This window comes from Lytechinus variegatus, chromosome 1 (genome assembly GCF_018143015.1).
Source record: "Lytechinus variegatus isolate NC3 chromosome 1, Lvar_3.0, whole genome shotgun sequence".
Classification (NCBI taxonomy): Eukaryota; Metazoa; Echinodermata; class Echinoidea; order Temnopleuroida; family Toxopneustidae; genus Lytechinus; species Lytechinus variegatus.
Window position 1 is genome coordinate 51,911,306 of NC_054740.1, and position 11,740 is coordinate 51,923,045.

The window sequence follows — 11,740 nt, forward strand, 5'->3', positions numbered from 1 at the left end:
CACTTTTCCCAAGCTTACAATGATTAACATAATGAAAATCAAGCCTAAGCCATTTCATGTAAATCACAGCTCAGTGTAAAGCAAACATCGTCACGATGGTCTCGGTTTACGGGGGAGTGGGGTAGGGCGCAATGCACTCTTCGAAGTGTTTTTGGCAAGGAAACAAGTCTAAAAAGGTAAAATATATCTTCAAATCAATTTACTTGCTAAATACCACGTGTTCTTAATGTTTAAGTTCTACTTTTATTCGCATAACTACTTCAAGGTTCTGCGCAAATCATTTTTCGAAAGTAAGTAATACTCAAGCGGAAATATTTTTCGACAGTTCTATCTTTATTTGCTTAAATAGATCTATACCAATGTTAAATGTGGAAAATCTTCAGGATATTACAAATGCATAGTTTTACATGATTTTTTCAAAGTGTAAACTTTGTTTTGATACACAATTCAAACTAAATATACAGTATACTAGTATATACATTACATATGTATAAAATATGTTTACTTATTGAATATCAATAATCCAAAATATAAAAAAATATAGTAATGATGACAGTATATACAAGAACAACGATGTGTTGTTATGTGCTGTAGAAATCTATTAAGCTGTTAAGCATATGAATTATGGATATTAGGTTAATTTAGAGAAATCTTTATAAACACATTTTACACATGACATTGATTTCTACGAATGGCAATAATTCTATCAATTTTATTCAAGAAACCAAAAAAGTAAATACGTCACACTGTCGATTGAAGAGAATTTATTAGGCCTTGTATAAAGAAGATGATCGCCAGAATATCAAATGATACAAACTGAAGAGAGGGAAAGGGGTGGGGGTATAACCGAAAATGACAAAGCTGAGATAAAGAGAGAGAGAGAGAGAGAGAGAGGCTGATACATGTATAGAGACATTTATCTATCGTAAGCGCTTGGAGAGAACAATTATTCATTATGTTATATTGTTAAGTGAGTTGCACATAAAGATGCGCTATATAAATTTTAATATGTAGAGAGAGAGTAAGAGAAAAGAGAGAGGGGGGGGGTTAAGGGTTTAGAAGAAGAGAAATGTCAAAAGATAGAGGGAGAGAGAGGAAAATGTGAGGGGACAGGAAAGTAAGTGAAAGAAACAAAAGTACAACTCGCACTTTGTTATACATTAAATATAGATCCTTATATAGTCGTGAGGACACTCGACCGTATATTCTGGCAATAATTATACCGACCTTTGTTATGTAATCAAGCTATAACAAATGATTTCGGTCTGAAAATTACTTTCATTTGATTGATAAATCATCGAATCCTCTATGGCAATGTTCCTTTAGTTTTCAGATGTCTCAGGCTTTAAAAAGCAACACACCATTATAGGCTCATGCATATAATTCTGTTGCAGAAGATACTTGACCATTAATTATACCGAAATATGAGTTACGTAATCAACATGCTCAATAACGACTTTTTAATCTCCTATACGTTTAGTTCGGTCTGGATTACTGAAGAAAAAATAGAAGACTGTAATAAGGTTTTATCATTTTCATATCTTAGTTACTTGACATATATAGCTTTGATACGGCGCAATCTAACGATTGGCAAGTCTCAATATTATGTTGTAATAATAATAATTCTATATAAAAATAACAATATTACTATTTCTACTATACTACTACTGTTGATATTACTACTACTTCTACTACTACTACTACTACTACTACTACTACTACTACTACTACTACTACTACTGCTATACTACTACTACTACTACCACTACTACTACTAGTACTAGTACTGCTACCACTTCTACTACTACTACTATTACTACTACTACTACTACTACTACTACTACTACTACTACGACTACGACTACGACTACTACTACTACTACGACGACGACTACTACGACGACTACTTCTACTACTACTACTTCTACTACTACTACTTATAAGAATGATAATTATGAAAATAATAATAATACACTCTAAAAAATGAAGTGCTAATTCAGCTCTTAAAGAGCGTGTATAGTGACTGCACTTCGGAGTGCTGATTTGTCTAGTTCAAATTTGAACGAGAAAAATCAGCACTCCGAAGTGCAGTCACTATACACGCTCTTTAAGAGCTGAATTAGCACTTCATTTTTTAGAGTGTACGAATACTTCTACTACTAATAATACTCCGATTTACTATAACTAATACTACCAATAATTTGCATTCCATTTTCAAAAGCGTATATTCCACCCTGCGTTTAATGGTAAGACTGAGATATTGGAGTTTTTCGCCCACATTTCCACTCACATTTTTGCATTCAATGTCAAGGATGCCATATCCGTTCCTTCTCGTTTTAATGCAAACGTCACAATCTGACGTTTATCGAACGTGTTAGATTATAATCATATTGATTCAGAGTACAATATCTTGAAAAGAGCACCCAAGGAGGTTCCCCGAAAGCACGTCGTGAAAGACGAACTACAAGCGAGTTTTCCTAACGATAAAATGCTACATTTGACTCCATCAAAAGTGATAGCTGTGAGTAGGGAGCTGAAAGTCCTTTAATCAAAATATTTCAAATCATTTCATTTTCGACAGGATATTGTATAGGCTTACCTATTTTCATCACACTTTTAAGGCAAGCCTATATGACATGCTGATTATCATTCAAAATTCGAAATTCCATTTGTTATTACTACAAAGTTGTATCTTAGCTGGGGGATAATAATTTGGTTTAACATTGGGTAAAATTTTAACCAGCAGGAGGGTAACTATGTATCCAACCAATTTCGGGCAGTATTTTACCCAATGCGGGAAACATATTGTCAAGTAAGGTTAGAAAATAAGCAACAATTACTTTAGAATGGGCAAAATTTTCATCACACTGGATAAATAAAAATGCCCAAAAGTAATGCCCAATGTTGGATGGACTCATAATAACCCTCATGGTATTAATTGAGTAAAAGTGAAATTATAGATTTATACAATCCAGACCTGTTTTTTTAAATATATATTAACCCTTTAAAAATTATCTCCCCTTTCATTCATTTAAGTTACCGGGGTGACTATTCCACCTGCCCCCCCCCCCCTCCGTAATTTCACATAGTCACAGGTATAAAGGGATACAAATCGCATTTCGTCATGAAACTTGTAATTTATTTCAAAAGTATATGCTACTGGTTCTGCTTCGGGATAATGTAAACAAATGGAGAGGAGAGGGATGGTATATCACGATTGATTTGTTGCTTTCTTGACATTTCAATATCATGGACGGTTGCAATTTATAAGAAGGTCGGCTTGCTGGCCGGCATTGAACGTGGCACGCTAAATAAAATGCAAGAAACGAAGTTTCTACATCTATCAGAAGCGTGCATGTCTACGTTGCCATCGAATATGTCGGAGGAACTGGCCATTCGAAGGCGGGTGACTTGCGTATCTCGAAACTTTGTCGGGAGGGGGGGGGGGCATTTTCTGACAACTGAAACATGTAAAATGTTAGTGTTAGATGCCCTTCTGAGTCAGAAAATATCTGACAGTTAAAAATAAAAGGTTATAGATCATTTTAGAAAGCTACCGTCCCAAGTTTTCTGAAAAGCATAATGTAGTGGTTTTTTTTTTTTTTTTTTTTTTTTGGGGGGGCTCTCTGTCCTTCAGGTATATACTAATGAGGATTAGGGTGATACTTGATATCTTTTGAATACGAATTTCCACTATAGTATATGCTGGATGGACAGGCAATATATCTTTTTTTCGAAGTATGAAACTTATAAAAGGAAATTAAAGGACAAGTCCACCACAAAAAAGTTGATTTGAATAAAAATTTAAAAATCTAACAAGCATAACACTTCAAAATCACCAAAATCGGATGTAAAATCAGAAATATTATGGCACTTTTAGTTCATAAAATAGTTATGTGGACATCTTGTCCGGTATGCAAATGAGGGCACCGATGACGTCATCCACTCACTGTTTCTTTTGTACTTTATAATGCAAAATATTACATATTTTAAATATCTTCTCGTTGTCTTGTGAAAATTGAAATATGGTGTAATTGAAAAAAAAAATTGTGATAGAGGACGTCATCGACTCTGAAATTTGCATGTTACTGAGTTGTGCATAATTATGAACTGTTTTGTGAAAAATAAGCAAAACTTTAAGATGTCGTGATTTTCTTATTTTACATCCGATTTTGATGAAATTTCAGCATTTCGCTCTTTTGATTTTCCTCTATTCATTCGAATAAACATTTTTTATGGGGTGGACTTGACCTTTAAAGTTGTCATTTTTAAGAAATGCATAGGCCTTTACATTGAGAAGTTTTCTTGAACAGATTAGTGATATAATTCTGACACACATTGCATTGCGTGCTTCACTTAACAGCTTAATGGAATATGTGATTTCCAAATCCTGAGAATTCCGATTAAAGAGTGGAAACAATACTTGTCAATCATGACTCAACGCTTCCAGTAAACATGCATCACCACAAGCAGTCGAATAAACTCTGCAAATGAATGTGTTTCCTAGGAGCCGATTTATCTGCGGATACTCATATTCATTGGCGTTCATCCAAGTCGCTTTGGAATAAACAAAACTCATTTCGAGGAAAACATAGCTTTCTACCGGCCCGTATATTACATTATACGAATGAAGCGTGGAGTACTGACCGTCATTAAAATTGCATATGTTGAATTAATACGTTTTAAGTAACAATAGTTTAATGCATACTAAGTATATTCCACCATCAAGTCATTACACATGCGATTATACTTTCCTTGATCATTCGACAAAATTCGGATCAAACTATTAGTGATGAGGGAAAAGGGAAGTTTCTCTAAAATGTTAGAACCGTTTTGATGAACAATTGTGGCATTGTACAGTTTTGTCAAAAATTTGTTTCTGTGAAGTCTGACGCCAGGTTGATTTATGTCCATGTAACTGCTATCACGTACAATACTATCACGAATCGTACAAATACATTGATAAATATGCTGTCGCCTGTCAGCTTTTTATTGCCCCCGAAAGGCCTAATTAAAGCGCCCGGTTATATTCTCTTTATTTCACAATGTCTGTCGACGAGGCGTGCGTTATATTCATCTATTTAATGTTAGAGCATCATGTAACTGCCTCAAGAGTGTATAGACCTTCCATATTTTTCATGGTTTTAGATAATTTATTTTGAACCCATTATACACAAAGGATAGACTGTAACTCATGTTCGATATCAACTGTTAAATACTTAGAACTATAATGGTGTATGAAGACAAAATAACGAAGAGAAAATAACATCTTTATGAACGGATATGTTTCAAGATTCAAACCGAATCCTCAGCCTGAAAAATTATTAACAGAGTCATTGGTATTCATACGCTTTGGAAATCAGGTATATTAAAAGAATGTCGTTATAAAATTACAAACTATGTGAACTATTTAACATAAAAGATGAGTATAATTGATTATGATAAATTGTAAATGCATTGTGTCGATATTAATAAAGAATATTACAAAGAAATTAATAAGCGAATTGGACTTTTATATATAAACACTAAGCAGAATCAAAACAATGATAGTAACATACCTTGGCAATAGTTATCTATTGGGTATTATCCACAATGCCGTCATATAGCTTTTACTCTATATTTCGCAACCACAAATTCTTGTATAGTGAATGAAATAAGAAAACTACCACAGGAGGACAAATGAATAATCAGTATTAGAAGGGAGAAGAACTCTTTGGCAGTAACATTTAATATACTTGAAATCACGAAAAAACATCTTCCAGGGAAGCTATGCATTCGACCATTCAGTTTCACTGTGCGGGGAATGCTTGCGAACGTAGCGAATTCGAGATTTCGCTAGGGTTTGTAAAAGGTTGCAAAAGGTTCATAAAAGGTAGCAAAAAAGTTTGTACGTAGTCTTCTTGTTGTAACAAACTTTTTTTTCTTGTTGCAAAAAAAATTGAACATATTCGAATTTCTATTCGAATTCCCCCCCCCCCCCAAACAATTGCTTACTTCGCAAAACAGTCATAAGAATTTCCAAGCTGTTGTAAGAAGATATAACTTAAATTGTCTCTTATTCGCCAATGATATCGACCAAAATGACAACATAGACACACTGATTTGCTTTTTAATGTGCTTCGAAAAAAAAAGCAAACACATTTCTTCCCGATTTAAAGCAGTTCACAAATAGATATTAGTATCACGAACAAACATTCGACGTAAAAACTTGCAACACTCGTAAGAAAAGTTTGCGAATCAAAATGGGCAACGTTTTATGTGACAAACCTATTAAAGGTAAATACTTTTTCGTTTGTATAAATTTTAATGCGCAATGGCGTCCAGCAAATTAGTCTTAAATCTGTTCAACTCTCAACATGCAACATGGTGATGAATTATGCATGATATTGACCTCGGTAAGCCAGCCAAAGCTGATCTGATATTATCATTCGGTTGATTGTGGTGTGGCATCATTACCAAGACAACGTTTCCAATACAATAAAAAATAATCTTCCATTTTGTGTGATGACGCAAATTGACTTGAACTGTTGTATAAAGGCATAGGGTAAAGTCATGTCATGCCGAAAAGATATGCTAATAAAAAAGGGGACAACAATACCTTAACAGTGATTTATCATTTTGCCCTAATTTGGGGTCAGTTTGTTCTTTGTCTTGTCTGTTTTTAATAGTTTTATTTTTTTGTCTCGTCGTACTTCTCCCCTATTGAAAATGTATAGGAATATAAATACAATCGGAAATGTACCAATCAAAATTACTGCCCATGATGGAAATGAAGCGAAATTTGAGAGAATGTCAATTAGGAAACCTTATTTTTCATATTTTTATTCATTTTTCAGTATTCATTTATCTTTTTTTTTCTCTTCGCTCTTTTAGATTATTATTATTATTTGTTATTATTATTATTGGTTGTTTGGCAATGGAGGGGGAGCTTTGTCTTTAGGCAAAAAAAGGAAGGCCGATCAAGAGGGGGGGGGGGGGGGTAGGCTGGGATAAAGGGGGCGCAGGCCCACTTTTTTTATCCAAATGTGTACAAAAAGAAAATGAGCCCTGATTTAGAAGTCAGGTTGAAAATACTGAATTACTTTTTTAAGTGAAGACCTCCATTTTGAAGAAAACGAATCCTATTCTGGAGTGATTACTAATTTATTTGTTTGTTTATTTCTCTCTTATCTCCTTGTCATTCTCGTGTGCTTTTCCCCATTCGGTAATGGTATGTGACGGTGCATATATAAAGCAAAACTGAATGTTAAAGAAAATATCATTCGTCAAATAAGAACTTGATAACTTCATATCTACCGAAGATAAAATTTTATAGTGAATTATTTTAAATGGACATTAGAAATTGAATTTTGTTAAACCCTTTCGTTGATAATGATGTTATTACTTGACTGACAATGCAAAGGTTTGGGATTAAAGGCCCGGCTAAACATGTCGCGTCTTCCTATAATCGTTAGAAAGTGTGTGGTTATACCTTATTTATAGCAAAGTAAAAAAATGATGTATTGCTAGTCTTCTATCTTTAACATAAGCACAAGCGTCAATATGATGACATAATTTCCAAGGATCATCACCGTGATAAGTGGAATAGATTCAGACCTTCCATGCCCATAAAGATGAAAGGAGGGGGTAACGACTAAGAAAAGGGGTGAGTTGTGATATTATTTAATTATAATTAGGTCAATACCTATCACTATATTAAAAAAAAATATCTTTGTCGCTGGTGAAATAATTTTAAAGGAATTTCACCCATACGCCATGTTATGCCCCCTCATTTTTTTTTTTGGGGGGGGAGGTGAGGCTCATTGCATTCATGAATTTACCGATGCTATAAATGCCATGCACCATTGGAACTCATCATCAATTTGAGTACTTTTCTGAACAGTATTTTAATGGTATCAACTGAAATTTAGTCATACCATTAGGCCTTAAGAACGACTATCAATAAAACTCGACAGGCTTTAGAAGTCAAGCAAAAATAGGTTAGCAAATTGATATTATTGGCCTGGCACAGATTGAGGACGATGATTATTTCAACATTGACGCTCTGCTCATCCCCACAACTTATATTACAATATCGCTCTCTACTGTTGTATGCATGAGTCTTAGATGACATGATAGATAGATAGATAATAACCATAATATAGTCTGCTATCTTAATTATTTTTGTATGGATAGATATTAAGCTATATTAAGCATGCGTTCTTTATTCAAAAGTTTGATGTCAGGTTTTATTGTGGAAAAAAATAAGTTCAATGTGTACATAATGTATATATTTATGTATAATACATATATGGAACTTTTCTGGATAAATTTCTCAACCCAGTTGACAATCATTGTGACAAACACTGCTAGATGGAAAATAGATGCAATGATTATCACTTTTTGGCCAAGGCCTGGACACGATACTTTAACTTTTGATCATAAACGATCGAATCCAAATTCATTTCTATTTTATTGTAAGAGAATGTTGTAATTCGTAATTTCACTAATAATATTCTTACGTTATGATTTCATCGAATGTTGATATAGGTTTTATGAAGTTTTTAAGGTATATATATAACTATATATATATATATATATATATATATATATATATATATATATATATATATATATATATATATATGTATATATATATATATTTATAAATATATATATTTCATTTCAAATAAATATTCATTTTCCTCCATTTTACAAAATTTCTGCATTTTTGTTAACAAGAATTCATATGAAATAAATTTCCATAAAGAATATAAATATTTACATCTTATGTGTACAGAGGGAGGCGTAGGTCCCTAGAAGCACATGTTTGTGGAGGGATACGCCTGTGGACAGGCGTATATGGTAATCTTTGAATGAAACTCGAACAGTGCAAATTATCACCGAATGCATCTATAAAATCGTCACTTGTACCAGAGTAACATCCTTAAAGATGTCACTGACATACACTTGGTCCCCCAAAGTTCCGCGGCCAAAGCGAAAACGTAAAACAAGGGATGCACTTTGAAAAAAAAATTACGTTAAAATGCAAATACGAGCACCTGAAAATGTAAGGCTGACGTGTTTAAGAAACGTGAAAAAAAATGGAAATAAACACCATGTACCTACCTCGAATGGGATCGCCATCCCCGAGAAAATATAGATGGAGTAGTCCAAAATGGAGAATTCATTCATCCAAATTAGTGATTACAATGGACGATTATTGCTACACTTTTAAACCTTATTTCCGACTAACGATGCGAGAGTGGTATGTGGATGTTAGTTTATGAACAAAATGCTGGTGAAAGGTACAGTATGCCAAGGACAATACAGTCCTCATTAACAGATGTTGAGTTCTTGTGTTTCACAGCCGCGAGCCAAATTCACCGCCGTGAGAGTTGTGACAGATTTTCAACACCCCACCAGTATATTCACAATCATAAACACACCAGCGATTCTATTCGATTCAGCACTTCATACCTTGCTTTTGAAACCAATTATTAACGGTCTATCCAGTAATCATTGTGACATTCAATTTGATTGTCAGCTCTAAGTGAATGTTTAGATTCGGCCGCCTTCAGGCGCGGCGTTAATCAGGAGTTTATCCCCGCGATCCATACAGGCCTATTCCAGACTATAATTTATGACAATAGTTTTAATTTCTCTTCTGGCTGAACATGCACGATGATATTTCTTTGGGTTGCAGAGCAATTTACCAAAGTCTACTTTTCATAATCAAATTGTCTACTCGATTCAGCGCTTAATTCTTTACTTTGAACATGTTGAAAACTAATTAAATGCATGTACAATAAAGTTAATCCACATAGTGCGGATACAGATGAAGAAGGAGGATGGAAAAGAGAAGGAGGGGAGAAGGAGGAAAAGAAGAAAAAGAAGAAAAAGAAGAAGAAGAAGAAGAAAAAGAAGAAGAGAAGAAGGAGAAGAAGATGAAGTAGTAGTAGTAGACGAAGAAGAAGAAGAAGAATAAGAAGAAGTAGAAGAAGAAGAAGGAGGAGAGGAAGAAGAAGTAGAAAAATAAAAAGAAGAAGTAGACGAAGACGAAAAAACGTAGAAGAAGAAAAAAAAGAAGAAAAAAAAGAAGAAGAAGTAAATGAAATATCATCTTGCAAGTATTATACACCTAGGCTATACATTATAAAAATGGTACTTGCATGACTTTGCTCATGTGCAAATGCAGGACGGAAACGAATTTTTCAAGCGTGATATACATTTCTTTGACGCGTGCATAATGATGATGTCATCAATGTCTCAAAATATTGGCATCCACGTCTGTGGATAAACCATTACATACCACGCAGTTGCGTTTATCGTAGGCCTTTTCACTTAAAATTCATGACATAGTCGGCAGATGAAGTGAAAATCCATTTCCTGAAATCCATGTGATAATTGTGTGATTATCCGTATAATGGGGGTTGCGTATTATTTTGCGAGTATGTCTGAACTTTATCAAAAGTAGTTTTCCTTCCTGGTTAGATCTATATGCTTTCTATCAGAGAGATCTTTCATTTTCTTTTTTTTTCAATTTATATTTCTAATAAAGTCTTATGTTCTACACACACATATATAAAACCCTTAAAAAGGTTTGAAAATCTGACTTTGATTGATAATCCCACTGGCGGATCCAGAGCCCCCCCCCCCCCTTGAGACGCAAAATTAAAATTTGCTATGTAAAAATGCCATTAAAAGTACAGAGGTGTGCCCCTTTGAAATTGAAGACTTTTTATTTTTTGATTGTCATTTTTTTCCGGGTACGAAATATCCTTAATTTGTGGTTGAAAACTTTTTTTTTTGCTTGTCAAAAGTTTCCTCCGAACCCCCCCCCCCTCTTGGATCTGTGAGATGGTTTGAAATACCCATGCATGTTTGTTAGCTGTTTGCTTGTGCGGAGGTGTGTTTGATTCCATGTCAATATTGATGTTAATGTGCATGAAAACAAATAAACCGCTGAGAAACTCAACCATCACCACGGAAAAAAAGAACAATATCTCATTTTGCAACTTTTGAATTTTGACATTGCCCTATACATTTAAAGGCAGTGTACCTTCATTTGAAGGTACACAGACATGTCGTGTATGGTACCATTTTAAAGGAAATTGAATTTTAAGGAATTAAAATTAAATTTAATTTTGAATAATATGAAATATATATTATGTTCATTGGTTCATCTATTATGATTTATATCATTATAATTTTTAAAACTTATGTATTAACTTACTGTATACAGGGCCCCAAGTACAAAAAAGAAATAAACCAAATAAATAAGATGAATTAAGCAAACAAATCAATAAGAGCATAATAACTTAATTGATATCTGCACATTTTCACCCTTTCTTTGGAAGATAATTATACTTCTTGCTTCAACAAATCCTACATTGTTTTAGTGTTTTACTAGCGTTTATACAACCTCGTTCTGCCCACATACATCTTATATTAGCAATTTTTTTTAAATACAATCCAAACACAGGATATCATAACGTATATCACTACTTTTTCATACGCTGTAATGTTCATGTAATTCATTACAAAACATCATAGGTGAAGGTTGAAATCAATCAGTAATATATATTTCATGATCACTGTATAATAAATTTGTGACGTCAGGAATGGCACCATGCAGTCGCTTTTGGTAATGTCAGTCTTACTCGAATATATTTCTAAACGAAATCACCATGGATACAGTTTAATTAGACTGAACATAAAAAATGTGGATGCATGTTGATAATAAGAGATGTATGTTCAT